This window comes from Ctenopharyngodon idella, chromosome 23, assembly GCF_019924925.1.
Source record: "Ctenopharyngodon idella isolate HZGC_01 chromosome 23, HZGC01, whole genome shotgun sequence".
NCBI lineage: Eukaryota > Metazoa > Chordata > Actinopteri > Cypriniformes > Xenocyprididae > Ctenopharyngodon > Ctenopharyngodon idella.
Genome location: NC_067242.1, coordinates 18,705,713 through 18,722,616, shown reverse-complemented (window position 1 = coordinate 18,722,616; position 16,904 = coordinate 18,705,713). Strand labels below are relative to the sequence as shown.

The 16,904-nt window shown below is 36.9% G+C and overlaps 1 long non-coding RNA gene across 2 annotated transcripts in view; it reads left to right on the top strand.

Moving 5' to 3' along the window:
* The window catches only part of LOC127506277 (uncharacterized), a 75,800-nt gene that overhangs the window by 17,765 nt on the left and 41,131 nt on the right, over window positions 1–16,904 (top strand). The gene's annotated exons all lie outside the window — the stretch shown is intronic.

Here is a 16,904-nt window from a genome sequence, read left to right as displayed (position 1 = left end):
AGATGAATGGTTTGAAATATAAGTTCTGGTGCCCTCTGTCTGGGAAATCTATAGTTTTATGTATGAATAATGACAGTAATAATAAATCAAATCTCCCCTTAATTTCAGTATAAACTTTTCCTTTTTTCGGTGGAGTGAGAATTGAATGTTCATGACTTTCATAGTTAAATATTGCAGAAATTGTGTAATTGCTGGTTTAAGGTTTCTATCTCTGTGCTTTTAATTTTTCTGAAGGACTGTTCCTTTAAAGCCTTGTTTCATGTTAAGTTAAATGATTAAATAGCATTTATTCTTCAGAACTATTCAAACAAGCTGATGTCACACTGATTGTATAACAACTGAATAAACTGTTAAAAAAATAGCTATAATTTCAATGCAGTTCTCAAAGCTCCAAGTCAGAGGTAACACTAATGTAGAATTTGAAAAGTCTGGCAATGACAGCTTATAGTAACCATGATGGCAAAGCTCCTGCGCTATATTCCTAGTCTTCTGGAAGCCTATGACATATCCTTGTGAAAAAGAAGTTTGCTTAATTGTATTGAATGTGCACTTGTAGTGTACTTCAAATCTTAAAAGTATATTTTAAAAAAAGTAGCCTTAATTCTAACGGTGTTAGAAGAAAAGGTTCTATACAACCTTAAGGGGTTCTGTCAGGCGCTTAATATATAGAACCATTTAGGGGTTCCCATTCATAGGATAATTTTTTCTTTTAATATTATTGAAATAAAAGGACAGTTAAGTGTTCTTAAAGAGAGTACACGTTCATGATTATGTTTCTTAATCAGTTGTCCTCAGGAAACAACATATTAGATCAATTTCAGTCTAACTTTAGACCACATCATAGCACTGAGATTGCACTAATCAAGGTGTTGAACAATTTACTCCTTGCTTTGGATTCCAGTAAACTGTTGTTTTAATGTTAGTATCTTAGTTCTGCCTTAGACTCAGTTGATCACGCTATCCTTCTTGAGTTGGCATTAAGGGCACTGCCTTATGGTGTACTCACACTAGGCACTCTGAACCGTACCCGAGTGCGTTTGACCCCCAAAGCCCGGTTCGTTTGACAAGTGTGATCGCTCCGTTCCGTGCCCCGGGCGCGGTTCGTTTAGCCGTCCCTGGCCTGCTTGGAAGAGGTGGGCCAGAGCACGGTTCGCATGCAGTGTGAATGCTAACAGCTACTACTTTTGTGTGCGCTACTGTCATCATTATGACGGCAAACAACTTTATTACTACTTGGATAGTACATTTTTCAATTAATGTAATTAATTTGAGTGTATTTGGGTGTATAACGGGTCTGGTTCTCACCTTATTGATGAACAGGAATTGTAGTTTGCGAGTAAAGCTGCAAATTCCTCCATTAACACCTAATCCTCTGATACATGCAGCACAATCAAGTGAAAATCGCTGCACGGCATAAATGATAAATCTATTAGGCAGTATCTTAGTGAAAGTACGTTTCTTCCTGTTTTCTTCCATACAAAAAGTTGCATTGTATATGACGTAAGCGTGCTCCGGCCTGGAACGTTAAGTGCAAGTGTCAGGCAGGCCAGCGGGCGAGTGGGGAGGGGGGGCAATCGCGCTCGGGCTCGGTTCAAGGCAACCATGCCTAGTGTGAGTACACCCTCAGATTCATTCACATCATGCTTCTCAGATAGATCTGTAAAGGTGATGATTGGAAATTCGTCCTCTCCCTCTGCACCGCTCACCTGTGGGGTACTTCAGGGGTCCCTGTTGGGACCAATTTTATTTTGTCTATACATGCTCCCCTTGGCTTGTATGAGGAGGAAATATAATATTTCATATCATTGTTATGCTGATGATCCTCAAATTTACATTCCTCTGAGCTCTGATTACTCTTATTCTGCCCTTTTTAAATGCTTTGAAGATATTAAATGCTGGAGTGTGAGAAACTTTCTTTAACAAAATGAGAGCAAAACTGAGATTGTTGTCTTTGAACCCCCTGGTGCTGTCTCTGATATCACTAGTAATCTAGATATTATGTCATCAAACATTCATCCTATTCCTAAAAACTTGGTTGTGATCTTTGATATGGATCTAAATTTTAAAAAACAGATACAGTTGTGGTCAGAATTATTGGCACACTTGGTAAATATGATCAAAGACGACTGTAAAAAATAAATCTGCATTGTTTATCCTTTTGATCTTTAATTCATAAAATTAGCAAAAATCTAACCTTTCATTGAAGGAAAAGAATTGAAAGTGGGCGAAAATCACATTATGAATTTTTTTTTTTCTCCAAAACACATTGGCCACAATTATTCGCACCCTTTTATTCAATACTTTTTGCAACCTCCTTTTGCCAAGATAACACTTCTGAGTCTTCACCTATAATGCCTGATGAGTTTGGAGAAAACCTGACAAGAGATCAGAGACCATTCCTTCATGCAGAATCTCTACAGATCCTTCAGATTCCAGCTCCATGTTAGTGCTGCTTCTCTTCAGTTCACTCCACTCATTTTCTTTAGGGTTCAGGTCAGGGGACTGGGACGGCCATGGCAGAAGCTTCATTTTGTGCTCAGTGACACATTTTTGTGTTGGTTTTGATGTTTGTTTTGGATCATTGTCCTGATGGAAGATCCAACCACTGCCCATTATTGGATTTCTAGCAGAAGCGGTCAGGCTTTGATTTTTTTTTTTTTTTTTTTTTATCTGTTGGTATTTGCTAGAATCCATGATACCATGTATCTGGACCTCCAGCAGAAAAATAGGCCCACAACATTAAAGATCCAGCAGTATGTTTAACCGTGGGCATGGGGTACTTTTTATCCATGTGTATCCATTTTAGTTTCATCTGACCATAGAAGCCGGTCGCGTTTGAAGTTCCAGTCTTGTCTGACAACTGAGATCATAGCACTGAGATTGCACCACTCAAGGTGTTGAACGATTTACTCCTTGCTTTGGATTCCAGTAAACTGTTGTTTTAATGTTAGTATCTTAGTTCTGCCTTTGACTCAGTTGATCACGCTATCCTTCTTGAGTTGGCATTAAGGGCACTGCCTTATGGTGTACTCACACTAGGCGCTCTGAACCGTGCCCGAGCGCGTTTAACGCCCAAAGCCCGGTTCGTTTGACAAGTGTGATTGCTCCGTTCCGTGCCCGGGCGCGGTTTGTTTAGCTGTCCCTGGCCCGCTTGGAAGAGGTGTGCCAGAGCACGGTTCACGAGCACGGCACGGTTTGTTTTGGATCATTGTCCTGATGGAAGATCCAACCACGGCCCATTATTGGATTTCTAGCAGAAGCGGTCAGGTTTTGATTTTTTTTTTTTATCTGTTGGTATTTCATAGAATCCATGATACCATGTATCTGAACAAGATGTCCAGGACCTCCAGCAGAAAAATAGGCCCACAACATTAAAGATGCAGCAGTATATTTAACCGTGGGCATGGGGTACTTTTTATCCATGTGTGCACCAAACCCATCTGGTGGGTTTGCTGCCAATAAGCTCTTTTTTTAGTTTCATCTGGCCATAGAAGCCAGTCCCATTTGAAGTTCCAGTCTTGTCTGACAACTGAATATGCTGGAGACTGTTTCTGAATGAGAGCAGAGGATTTATCTTGATTTATTAACCCTTCCGAACAACTTGTGGGGATGTAGGTGCTGTTTGATAATTTTTTTTAGGCTTTCTGAGACTCAAGACTCATCTAATCTCTGCAATTCTCCAGCTGTGATCCTTGGAGAGTCTTTGGCCACTCAAACCCTCCTCCTCACCGCGCATTAGGATGATTTAGACATACGCCCTCTTCCAGGCAGATTTGTAACATCTTTAGTTGATTGGAACTTCTTAATTATTGCCTTGATATTGGAAATGGGGATTTTCAATGCTTTAGCTATTTTCTTACAGCCACTTTCTATTTTGTGAAGCTCAACAATCTGTTGCTGCACATCAGAACTATATTCTTTGGTTTTTCTCATTGTGATGAATGATTAAGGGAATTTGGCCTTTGTGTTTCCTCATATTTGTACTCCTGTCATGGCTAGACAATTTCATGCTCATGATCACCCTGGTGTGCTAAAAAAATGTAAATATAAATGGGAATATACTTCAGAGATATTTTACTCATAAAAAATTCTAGAGGTGCCAATGATTGTGATTGTGATTTTTTTTTTTTTTTTTTTTTTTTTTTTTTATATATATATATATATATATATATATATATATATATATATATACAGTCATCTTTGATCATATTTACAAAGGGTGCCAATAATTCTGACCACAACTGTATGTGCTGTGGTGAAGAGCAGCTTTTTCCAACTAAGGCAGATAGTCAAATTAAAACCTTTGCCCTGACTTGGGCATTTCACTGGTCCAAGCATCTCTTCATTGGTACCGGTGCTGTATAGGATCCATTTTAAGATTGTTATTTGTTTTTAAAGCATTAAATGGTGTAGCCTCATCATATCTGTGTAGCCTGGTGTAGCCTCATCATATCTGTATTCTTCTGTATATACCACGCTCTTACTTAAAGTTTAAGGAGGATCATGCTTTTTCTGTAGCTGGCCCTGGACTATGGAACAGCATACCTCAGGACATTAGATCTGCGCCTTCCCTTCTTGTTTTTAAATCACGCCTGAAGACATATCTGTATTCTTTGGCTTTTGGATGATTTGTATTTGAACACTATGAACTCTCATTGTATGGAAAAAAAAAAACTTTGTAAGGAATCTTTATAATATATCTTTTTATATCGAAGAAGAAAGTCATACATGTTTGAAATGAAAAGTAAGGAAGAGTTTTTATTTTTAACTGAACTATGCCTTTAACATCCAACCCAACTATTTCTCCCTTTTTCACAGTCACACACTTCCCTTTTCTCACTCTCACGCCTTTCAATTCTTTGCTCACCAAAAAATCTCCTCTGGGTTGTTTGGATCTATGGACCAGAGAGTATATTTGACACCTTTCAGAGAAAATTGAGATGCACTCTAAGCAGTAGACCTCTCTGCTCTGAGGGAGTGCATGTAGCTGAATCAACCGTTACTCCATGTGAAGCTTAACAATGGATGACATTTTATACACATATGCAGCTAGGAGGAATGTGCTTACAGGACACTGCGAACCTCAAGGTCCAGTTCAGTGAGAAAGTAGAAAGAGCAGGTGGTAGAAAGCCGAATCCGCTTGACATTTTCCCTGATGAGTAGACAGCATGATGAAAGCCCACCCAAAGCCTCACGTCAAGTACCCCCAGGACCAATACTCCTCAGTCATTCTTCATTAGGTTGACTTGCTTTCGTTTTGGTCATGTGGCAGTGAAGAGCCAAAGAAATGTCTGTGAAAATTGGACTGAGATGTGATTTGTTTGCCTCCTCAGTCAGGTAATGTTCAGCCCTTTTCCTTCATTTGAAAAACTCCTTTTCTCTCTTTCTGTTAGTTTATTCTGGCCAGCGGCCAGGATGGTAATAGACTAGGGAGTTGTGTTTCATTGACCGCGCTAGAAAAAAATGTAAAGAATGTTTGAATTCTTTCTGAAACACAGTGGATCTGGTTGGCTGTGGGCCATGAGCACTACGTTCAGATAATTTGTTTTAAAGAGCATCATCTTTATTTCTGCATGGATTTGAATTCAGGCATCTTCTATGTGTGTGTGTGTGTGTTTAGGTGGATGTTTCATTATTTTTAGCTCCTGTGTTTGTTTATATATATCGATTCGTCCTCATTTTCCTCATCCTGTCATTTGAAGTTTTGACAGCACTGAAGGTGTCTGGGTCTTATACTTTACGTCAGGGGGAGATACATCTCGTATATAATAAAATGCCATCCAAATGAAAACAGATTGTGAGGCCAACCATGCAGCACCTTGGGCCTCCATTACTGGGTTGGCTTGCTGAGCGCAGAAGACGGATGAGACTATTCAATTTGAGTGCCGAACGGCCTCACTGCGTAAGTGGAGCATGCAGCAAATGCATGCTGTTGAACACAGCCCCAACATCAGCTAGTGAAATTAGTTTTGTAATGAGTGTTTAAAAAAGAAATGAATAGGAAGGTTTGTTGCATATGTTGTTTTTTGATTGGGATGCTGGCATGTTGGGCCGTAAAACATAGTCTACTTGTGGCATAAATGGACACAAAGTTACAATTTTTGCATTATAAAATATTTGAGCTTTGCACCATTAAACTTAGTTGAATTGTATCCCTACATATGGACTAAATGTTTACTCCTACAGAGAGTAACAACTGATATAAAACAGCAGACTGATTACATCAATTAGCTCATAATGTGTTCCATATGATATTGATATTTACACATTTACATTTTAAGAGACAGAATTTTGTGAATAACTCACTTGATAAAGACTCTTCAGCAAACTGATCTAAATGGTTTGTCACAAAAAATACATTCAAAATGAAAGCAAAAAAATATTAAAATAGTTAGTTCTGATAATTTCTTGTATTATTTATTTATATTATTATTATTATTATTATTATTATTATTATTATTATTATTATTATTATTATTGCCCATTATTCATTTTAGAAACAGTTTTTAGTATTATTCTACAACCCAAATTCCGGAAAAGTTGGGATGTTTTTTTTTTTTTTAAATTGGAATAAAATGAAAACTAAAAGACTTTCAAATCACATGAGCCAATATTTTATTCAGAATAGAACATAGATAACATAACATGTTTAAACGGAGAAATTTTAAAAATTTATGCACAAAATGAGCTTATTTCAAATTTGATGCCTACTACAGGTCTCAAAACAGTTGGGGCGGGGGCATGTTTACCATGGTGTAGCATCTCCTCTTCTTTTCAAAACACTCTTTTTACACACTCTTTCACAGATTGGAGAGCCTCTGTCTGTCTTTACTTCTGAGAGACTCTGCCTCTCTAATGGTGCGTTCACACCAGACGCGAATGAAGCCTTAAGCGAGAGTGATTTACATGTTAAGTCAATGCAAAGACGCGAATAGACATCCTGTGGTGCTATTCGCGCGAATGAGGCAGCACGAATGACGCGTTTCGGGCGAATCGCGCAAGTTGAAAAATCTGAACTTTGGCGAATTTTTGCACCGCGTTAACCAATCAGGAGCTTGCTCTAGTAGTGACGTGATTACGACATAGCGAGCGGAGGCAAAATCATCGTCGCTGTATGATAGATCATCGTACTTTTATAGAAACAGGAATAAAAAGGATCTTGCTTGGAAGAAAGTGAGTGAGGTGGTCGGACAATCTGGTAAGTTGTAAAAAACGGTCTTTACTCAATTTGAGCTATATATATACATATTGAAACTACAAGCTAGCTAAAGCCGGCAAATTGAGCTTTATTCGACATATTTTACAACTACTTAAACGCTGACAAGTTGATGTGTTTATTCAGAGGAAGTGTGCAGAAAGGAGGGACACATATTTAAAGGAGAGGGAGAGCCCCTCTCATGACGCGAATTCGCGCCTGTTTTGAAGTGAATTTCACGCGCGAATGAAGCGAGTAAACTCAAAATTTACATGCGAATAGCGCGATTTAGCGCAAGTCGCGTCTGGTGTGAACGCCCCATTAGACATCCCTTTTATAGCTAATCATGTTAAAGGCCTGATATCAATTAACTTAATTAGTTGCTAGATGTTCTCCCAGCTGAATCTTTTCAAAACAGTAATATTGAAAAATAACAGCTATTACACACTAACTAAAGTTAAAAAAGTGAAATCATAATCAACCACTGCTTTAATAGAAATCTTTTGAAACATTATAAATGTATTTACTGTCACTTTTGATTAGCTTAATGCATCATTGCTAAATAAAAGTATAAATTTCTTAAAAATAAAAAATAAAATAGAAGCTCCATTAAACATTACCAGCTAGGTTGGTTATAGAGCAGCTCAAATACAGCATTAACCAGCATGAACCCGCCTGAACTAGCATGAACTTGTAGTATCCAGGTTTGAAAATTTGACTGCACAGCCTAAATAGAAATCTTTGTTTAGTTTAGTACTTTTTAGTACCCAGAAATCTTGCTGTTTCATTGAAAAATAATATGCATTGTCATTTTGGGCTTCAAAGGTTCTCTATAAAAACATTTCCTTATTTTAATGAAACGTTGTGATGTTCATTTGAGATAATTTTCATGTGTTTTTGTGTGCTTTGCAGTCTAAGCTATACTGCACCGCCCATTTAGTGAATGAGAAACTGTCTGATTAAATTTCCCATTCTTGCTTTAAAAAAAAAAAAATGTATTCCTCTAATTGGTGGTTTGAACAAAGTTGTGCTGTTTCTTTTCTCCAAAAATGAATATACTGTACATTTCAAAGTACCAGCCTTGAGATATATATATATATATATATATATATATATATATAATTTTTTTAATTTTTTTTTTTTAATTAAGGTTCTCTAAATTATAATAACTTCAGGTGATGTCAAACATGGTTTCTAGTTTCTGTGCCTTTTTTAAATTACATCTTATATGGATTGCAAATGAAAAAGTCAGAGCTGTTGAGTGTTTTTTAACCTAATCATGTAAAGGTCCTTGAATTCAGTGCTATGAAATCCAAGCAAAACCAGATACTACAGACAGATTTAAAAAATTTGGAGCCATTGAAATACTGTATATAATTCCAGTTTTCATTAAGAGTCCTCGTTATCTAACCAGCTGTGTTGTTTGCTCTTGGACTATCCTTCTGACAGACACTAGAAGGAATGTTTACTTGCATTTTGATGCAGTGTTTATTACAGCCATAAATGCTTTTGTCATTGTGGAATACATGATCACCACCCAGTCACCAGAGAGTTATTCTATGCACTTAACCAAGTTTGAAACGTAATTTACTCTCTTTGTCCCTTAGTGGCAATAAAACCCTAATTTTATGCATCATAATTTGACCTGCTGTGATTAACGGCCCTGATCGAAATGGGCCATCCATAAAGCGCGAGACGGGGAACATCAGATGCGTGATTCGATCAAGTTTTCTAAAACTGACTTCACAGAGACTTAGATTTTGTTCATTTATAGTCAAATCAATCAAATCTTCACCTTGAAGTGTCAGTATGGCATATCAATTGCATACTGTAGAATAATTGCAAGCAGTTGCATAACTCAAATATGGTGATATGGTTAGGATATGACATGCTTATGTAAAATAATTTATAACTTCAATCTATGTGTTGATTCTTTGTTAAAGGTGCAGTATGTGATTTCCGAGAATCGTTGTTAAACACTGTTGATATTTGAAATCAACCCAAACAAACACCCCCGAAATGCATGCACACGCAATGAAAGAGTGGATGTTTATTTATCATAGCTGAAGCGCAGCAAAGCAATGTTTTGTGATAAATAAAGCAAAAATGACAAACAAACGACATGGAAGCACAAAAAATAAACATACAGTAAACAAGAGTATATACAAGTAAGATTTCGTTGTTAATTGCCTGCAGCACACCAGCTCCAGACATCACACTCAAAACCAATGTTACTCACGTATGGAGCAGAAACAACTCAACCTCGGCGTCCGTTTTCAAGCCTTCTCGCTTCTCCAGCACTGGAAAGCTTTTCTAATATTAATGCAGGTCCTAAAGCTCTTGCCCAAATTTTCTGAAGAGACTCGATCACTTTATATGATGAACACATTGAATTTAGGTTTTTATTCACATATAAACATTGAGTTTGTCTGTGTTTATCCTACTTCTGTTGTTATCGCATGACACTTAGAACAAGAACACACCACGTTTCAAGAGACCTCTGTCTCCCCGAGGCTGCTGCTGCTTCCTCCATCTCATTGATCAGAGTATTCTGGTTCAAACAAGTATGGTTGTGCAAAAAATTCCATGTCTAGTGTTACATCAAAATCATCAGAGATTGTGATGACCGATACTTTTAAAAAGCTTTAGATTTTTGTACTGCTGGTGAACACGCGCCCTCCCTCTCTGTAGTAAACAAACAGCGTCAGTTTATACGTCATTATGTGACAAACCTCGTGATCCAGGACCATTTGCCAAGGATGTGGATTGGTAAAAATGTAAATAATGTTCAGTTTCTCGCATAGACCAACCGTTTCACTTCTTATAACTTCAATTTATCTTCAGGAGCCACAGGTATTATTATTATTATATTTTTTTTATATTAAAGTGACGGCACCCATTGACTTCTATTATATGAATCACGAGGACCATGGTTTCAGCTAAAAAAAACATTCTTTACTGTTCTACTGAAGAAAAAAAAAGTCACCTATGTCTTGGATGGCCTGAGGGTAAGTACACTGACAGCAAATTTTCATTTTTGGGTGGTTTACTAGCAAATTTCAACTGCTCATGGTATGACCCATCTTAGTGGCGGCCAAATGACACTTTAAAAACAATCAGAGCTATAGAAATGCATGTTAATATTTACTAGTAAATAGTAAAAAAAAAAAAAAAAAAAAAAGTTTTTATTTATTTATTTAGATTGGTTGGGCATTCTATAGCCCTTCCTTCTCAACACACAGCCTACCTTAGATTGCTTTTAATCAGTGCACAAATCCTAAAAAACTGATTAACACTATCTGTGCTTAAATTCTGATTGGGTGGGCAAGGCAGATGTTTAGGTGGGCTCAGCCCACCCCTGCCCATGCCTAGATCTGGCCCCACTTTCCTGTAAATGTTATAAATTCACATATTTTTATTTCACACAAAGGATTATCCTGACAAGTGAGTCTCTTTAACTTCACAGATTTTAATGAATATGCACATCAAAAAGACAGAGCGGATTAGAATGAAAGTGAAATAATTCTAAACTTATTCTAAAATATTTTGCTAACATACACTATATTGCCAAAAGTTTTGGGACGCCTGCCTTTACATGCACATGAACTTTAATGACATCCCATTCTTAATCCGTAGGTTTTAATATGGAGTTGGCCCACCCTTTGCAGCTATAACAGCTTCAACACTTCTGGGAAGGCTTTCCACAAGGTTTAGGAGTGTGTTTATGGGAATTTTTGACCATTCTTCTAGAAGCGCATTTGTGAGGTAAGGCACTGATGTTGGCAAGAAGGCCTGGCTCACATTCTCCGCTCTAATTCATCCCAAAGGTGTTCTGTCGGGCTGAGGTCAGGACTCTGTGCAGGCCAGTCAAGTTCCTCCACACCAAACTCGCTCATCCATGTCTTTATGGACCTTGCTTTGTGCACTGGTGCGCAGTCATGTTGGAAGAGGAAGGGGCCATCCCCAAACTGTTCCCACAAAGTTGGGAGCATGAAATTGTCCAAAATGTCTTGGTATGCTGAAGCATTAAGAGTTCCTTTCACTGGAACTAAGGGGCCAAGCCCAACCCCTGAAAAACAACCCCACACCATAATCCCCCTCCACCAAACTTTACACTTGGCACAATGCAGTCGGGCAAGTACCGTTCTCCTGGCAACTGCCAAACCAGACTCGTCCATCAGATTGCCAGACAGAGAAGCATGATTCGTCACTCCAGAGAACACGTCTCCACTGCTCTAGAGTCCAGTGTTGGTGTGCTTTACACCACTGCATCCAACGCTTTGCATTGCACTTGGTGATGTAAGGCTTGGATGCAGCTGCTCGGCCATGGAAACCCATTCCATGAAGCTCTCTACACATTGTTCTTGAGCTAATCTGAAGGCCACACGAAGTTTGGAGGTCTGTAGCTATTGAATCTGCAGAAAGTTGGCGACTTCTGCGCACTGTGTGCCTCAGCATGCGCTGACCTCGCTTTGTGATTTTGCGTGGCCTACCACTTTGTGGCTGAGTTGCTGTTGTTCCCAATGGCTTCCACTTACAGTTAACCGTGGAATATTTAGTAGTGAGGAAATTTCACAAATGGACTTATTGCACAGGTGGCAACCTATCACAGTACCACGCTTGAATTCACTGAGCTCCTGAGAGCGACCCATTCTTTCACAAATGTTTGTAGAAGCAGTCTGCATGCCTAGGTGCTTGATTTTATACACATGTGGCATACATACTTAAGGGTTAAATTTTTAAAAATGTCCCCACTCATATAGTGAAAATGACTTGAGAACATTTAAAGTGGTCCTCACTTTTTAAAGGACTCATTAAACAGCCAAATCATGTATACATCGGTTGTGTGATGGTTAGATTTAGATTTAGCACATACCATATCTTCACTGTATAAAAAATTATTGCTTCTATAAACATGTCCTCCCTAGTTTAGTGAAATGTGTGCGTGTGCATGTTATCCGTTCATTATTATGTGCATCTGTTTGTACTTGAAAGCCCTACAATTAAATACATCTAAAAAAATAACCTAATTTGAACTTGAGCGAACCGGCCCACTGCTGTGATTATGCTATAGAGGAATTTTTAATTAGGATCTTATTAAGAGCTTGACAAACATGATTCGATTTAGAATCTGCATGTGGATGGTAATTATAGCTCACACTTCTGCATAAACGTGATTGAGTCAAGGACTTTTCTGAAGGGACCTTGAAATATCCTTTTGCTTGCACGAGTTGCGTGTGCAGGTATGAAACTTCAAAGAGGTTGTATAAATGTGAATGGTCATTTCTAGTGTTGGGTAGTTGGTTGTCAAGTCACATTTATTTATATAGTACTTTCCTAGCTAACATAAAGATGTTCTAAAACGTTTCGCTGATGTTCCCATTAAAACATTATTTCTGAATATTCAAAAGTATTAGTATTAAAATATTAGACGAATATCCAACTAAAATGTTTTAGTACATTTGTTTATTGAACGATGTATAAGTTTGTGTGCTGACATTTTGAGACCATATACCTTGAACGAATTTCCTATTAATGTTACTGGAATAATGTTTGTTCATAACTTTGAGAGAACCTTGTCAGAACATTCAAAGTTCTGAGAACATTCCCTCTTAGTGAGGTTATACAATATTCCTTCAAAGCAATATTAATAAAATATGGAAAAAACTGTTAACATTGTAAAAATGTATCAGTTAGGAAACTAATTCAATTCTGGCTGTAAAGCAGTTCTACAGAAGACAATAGTTTCATTATTCAGCTCAATTTAGTTCAGTGTTGTTCCAATTCAGTTCAATAACTGTGCCAATGTTGCAAAGTTCATCAATTATGGAACAAGTTAAATTCAGCTATATAAGCAGCTCTACAGAAGGCAAATAATATCATTATTCAGTTCAAGTCAGTTCAGTGTTGATTCATTTCAGCAACTGTGTCGATGTTGCAAATTTAGTTTCATTATCCAGTTGAATTTAGTTCAAATTTTGTTTCCATCCAATAGTCTGTGTACAGCTAAATCGATAATATTACTGAATATTAATTGTCCTTTAAACCCCCCAAGAAATGAATAAAGAATGTCTTTGTAATGAGGTTTTTATCCATCTATCTTTTATAAACAAAATCATTGTGAATAAAAATGTAAAGACTTGTTCATGTCTTGTTCCTTCGCTGTTCTCTTTAAGAGTGTCAGTGAGATTGAAGACGCGCATTTTGCACATCTGACGTGCTCTAACCCCTGCTTGGTGATTTATTAAAATATGTGGCTAATGTTCATTTATAGGGCAATCCAAAGGTCATGTTCATAAATCTGCCTCCTGATTAGCTACTCACTATTTTCAATTAACAAACTTTAATCGCTTAAGATAAAGTATGCCCCAATGAGAATGTTATGTTCTCTACATTACTTTAAGTGTTAGTTTTTATGATGTGGCATGGGTGTTCATCTCATCATATTTTCTGGTGTTGATCAGAATGTAGCATTTTTACATTTACATTTGTTCATTTAGCAGATTATTTTATCCAAATGAGAAAATAGTCATAAGAGTAAACAATATTCGTAGTACACAATGCCAAAATTAGTACAAAATTAGATATGTAAGCTTATTAGAACAGAACTGAAATGCAGCAAAAAAGAGAGGAGAACACTAAAAATAAATATGTAACTAAATTATACATTTTTTTTATTTAAAAAAAAAAAATACTCTGTAGAAACAGTGGAAACTGTAACACTATAAATATCACACTATAGATCACACTATAAAAAAACACGTGTAATCGCTTACTTTAATGCCCTCCGTGTTTACTTCCTTATGACAGCGTGCTGTGTGTGTTGCCAAGTTCGCAATTTTCCCGCAGAATTTGGTTACTTTTTCACTGTTGCTGCGGGTTGTTTTGCAACTCCATGGGTTGAAGTGAACGCATTACTGTGATATTTAACCCCCAGAACGCAATTTTAACCGGGTTACCCCACGGACCGCGATTGGGCTAGTTTTGGACTAGTTTTAAGAAGCAATTGAGTGGATTTTGTGGTAAAAACCTGGCAACCCCGCTTGTATCGTTCTTTTGCGCATGCATGTCAGTTCAGAGCCATGATCTGTTCACACTGGAAATCTGATATTGGCCACATTTAAAACAATAATGTGAACAGCTATACAAATCAGATCTGAGCAAAAATCAGAATTGAGCATTAAGGCTTGCAGTGTGGACATAATCTTAGTTTGATTCTCATTGTTTCCTGTTTTTCCTTTCTGTTTGCTTGATTTCTAAGTATGTTTGCATTTGCTGTCATAGTGATTCATTAGTTGATTGATTAGTCCCCACCTGTTCCTCATTTTCCTTAACCTGTGTATATATAGCCCTCATTTTCAGTTGGTTTTTGTCCATTCTCGTTGGTGTATAGTTTGGTTTCCCTTCTCCTGCGTGCTTCTGTTCCTGTCCAGTTTTCCAGAGTGTTTGTTATTTTTGATCTGTTGTTAATTAAAGTTGACTGCTGCAAATATATACTGCTTCTACTCACCCTTTTTGCAACCAACCATGACAGAAACACTGGAAATAACAGAAATTTCTACAAAAAATGGTTAAAGTACATTATAAGCACTGCATTAAGCAATACTTTTTGGCATGAGTAGTTCTTTCCCTCATTAAAGCTGTTAAATACATAGTCTTGTACATTTGTGTGTTTTGTTTGTTTCATTGCTTTTTTACATTTGCTTCAATCAAGTGTGATTTATCTCAGAGCTGGTTAGACTAGTCATTTTTTTCTAGTCATTCATTCTTTTAAAGTTTCTATTCATCAAAGAATCCTGAAAATGATCAGTTTCCACAAAAATATTGGCCAGCACCAGATCAGCATATTAGAATGATTTCTGAAGGATCATGTGACACTGAAGACTGGAGTAATGATGCTGAAAATACAACTTTTCATCATATGAATAAATTACATTTTAAAATATATTCAAATAGAAAGCAGTTATTTGAAATTGTAATAATATTTCACAATATTACTGTATTTATCAAATAAATGCAGCCTTGGTGAGCATGAGACTTCTTTCACATTCTTGAAACTCATTTCAGAGAATTCTTACCAACCCTAAACTTGAGTGTTAGAGTTTAATTTTTGAAAATGTCTTTCAAGAAAATGAATTTGAAAAAATACTTCCAGAAGCTGCTGAAAAAGCATCACTAATGTGATGAGTGATTGATTGATTTGTACAGATAAGACATACGCCCTGATTGAAATTACCAGTCGTTACCAATGCAGCAGTTATAATGTAGTTTATCTTCCATTGTGTATTTATCATTACTCTGCTGTTATCTCTGATTTCCTCTAATGGAGATAAAGCGTTTCATCCCCTACAAAACAAAAATACTATGCTTTAGTACAATTACCAGATGATTTATTAAACTGCTGTTGTCCATTTTGGGTGTAGATAACAATCATTAATCCAATTAGTGATGAGCCACTAGAGCCTGGACGACTCTGGAGAACAGGTTTTGTCATTAAAATGATTAAGCCCACATATAAGTGTCTCTTACGCACATTTTTCAGTGATGATTAAGGGAGTAGATAAGATGAATCTTGTTTCAGAGTGTTTTTAGGTGGTTGGTTAGACGTTGAAAAATATAGATGCTCGTTAGGGATAGTTATTTCTGTTACAATCGTAAAGAACATAAGTGCCACTCAAGCCATTTCTTTTTCTCCTAAGCACTCAATGAACCAAATGCAGCCGAAATAGCTGTTAACAGGCTATTTTCCTGCTGTGAGTACAAAAGCAAGGTGAAGACAGTCTTTTTGCTAGTATACATCCTTATAATCTCTACATCAAAGGTAAGGTCAAACTGGACAACTGGTATACAGATATAGAATATACTTAAAAAAAAACACTTTATTTTACAGTGTCATCGTTACATATGTTACATGCAGTTACTATAGTAATAACTATAAATTATGCATAATTACATGGAACTAACCCTAAACGAAACCAAGAATTTTTACAAGAAAATTCTAAGTCCCACTTTATATTAAGTGTCTTTATTAACATTAATAAATTAACCATTTGATACAATGCACTTAGTGTACATGCATGTTTTTACATTGTACTTACATTGTAATTACAGCTGTAATTAATTTCTGTAATTACATCTATAATTACATTGTTGAACCTTCCCTTACCCCTTAACCTACCCTTAAAGGGTTAGTTCACCCAAAAATGATTTGTCATTAATTAATGACCCTCATGTCATTCCAAACCCGTAAGACCTTTGTTCATCTTCAGAACACAAATTAAGATATTTTTGATGAAATCTGAGAGGTTTTTTTATCTCCCATAGAAAGAATGAAATTACCACATTCAAGGTCTAGAGAAGTAGTAAAGACATTGTTAAAATAGTCAACGTGACTACAGTGGTTCAACCTTAATGTTATGAAGTGACGAGAATACTTTTTGTGTGCAAAAACAAAACAAAAATAACTTTATTAAACAATTTGAACTACTGTTGTACGCAGTTGACGTAGTGAAAGCAGTGCAGGCTTCCGTGTTTACGTCTGAACGGCAACTCATTATTAGCCGACTCCTGCTTCAGCATCACACACAGGCGTCATGCTGCTCATGTGTACAGCGTCGGCCAATACTGAGCACTGCGTTCACTACGTCAACTGAGTATGACAACAGTTCAAATTGTCAAAGGGGTGGTTGATTATGATTTCACTTTTTTA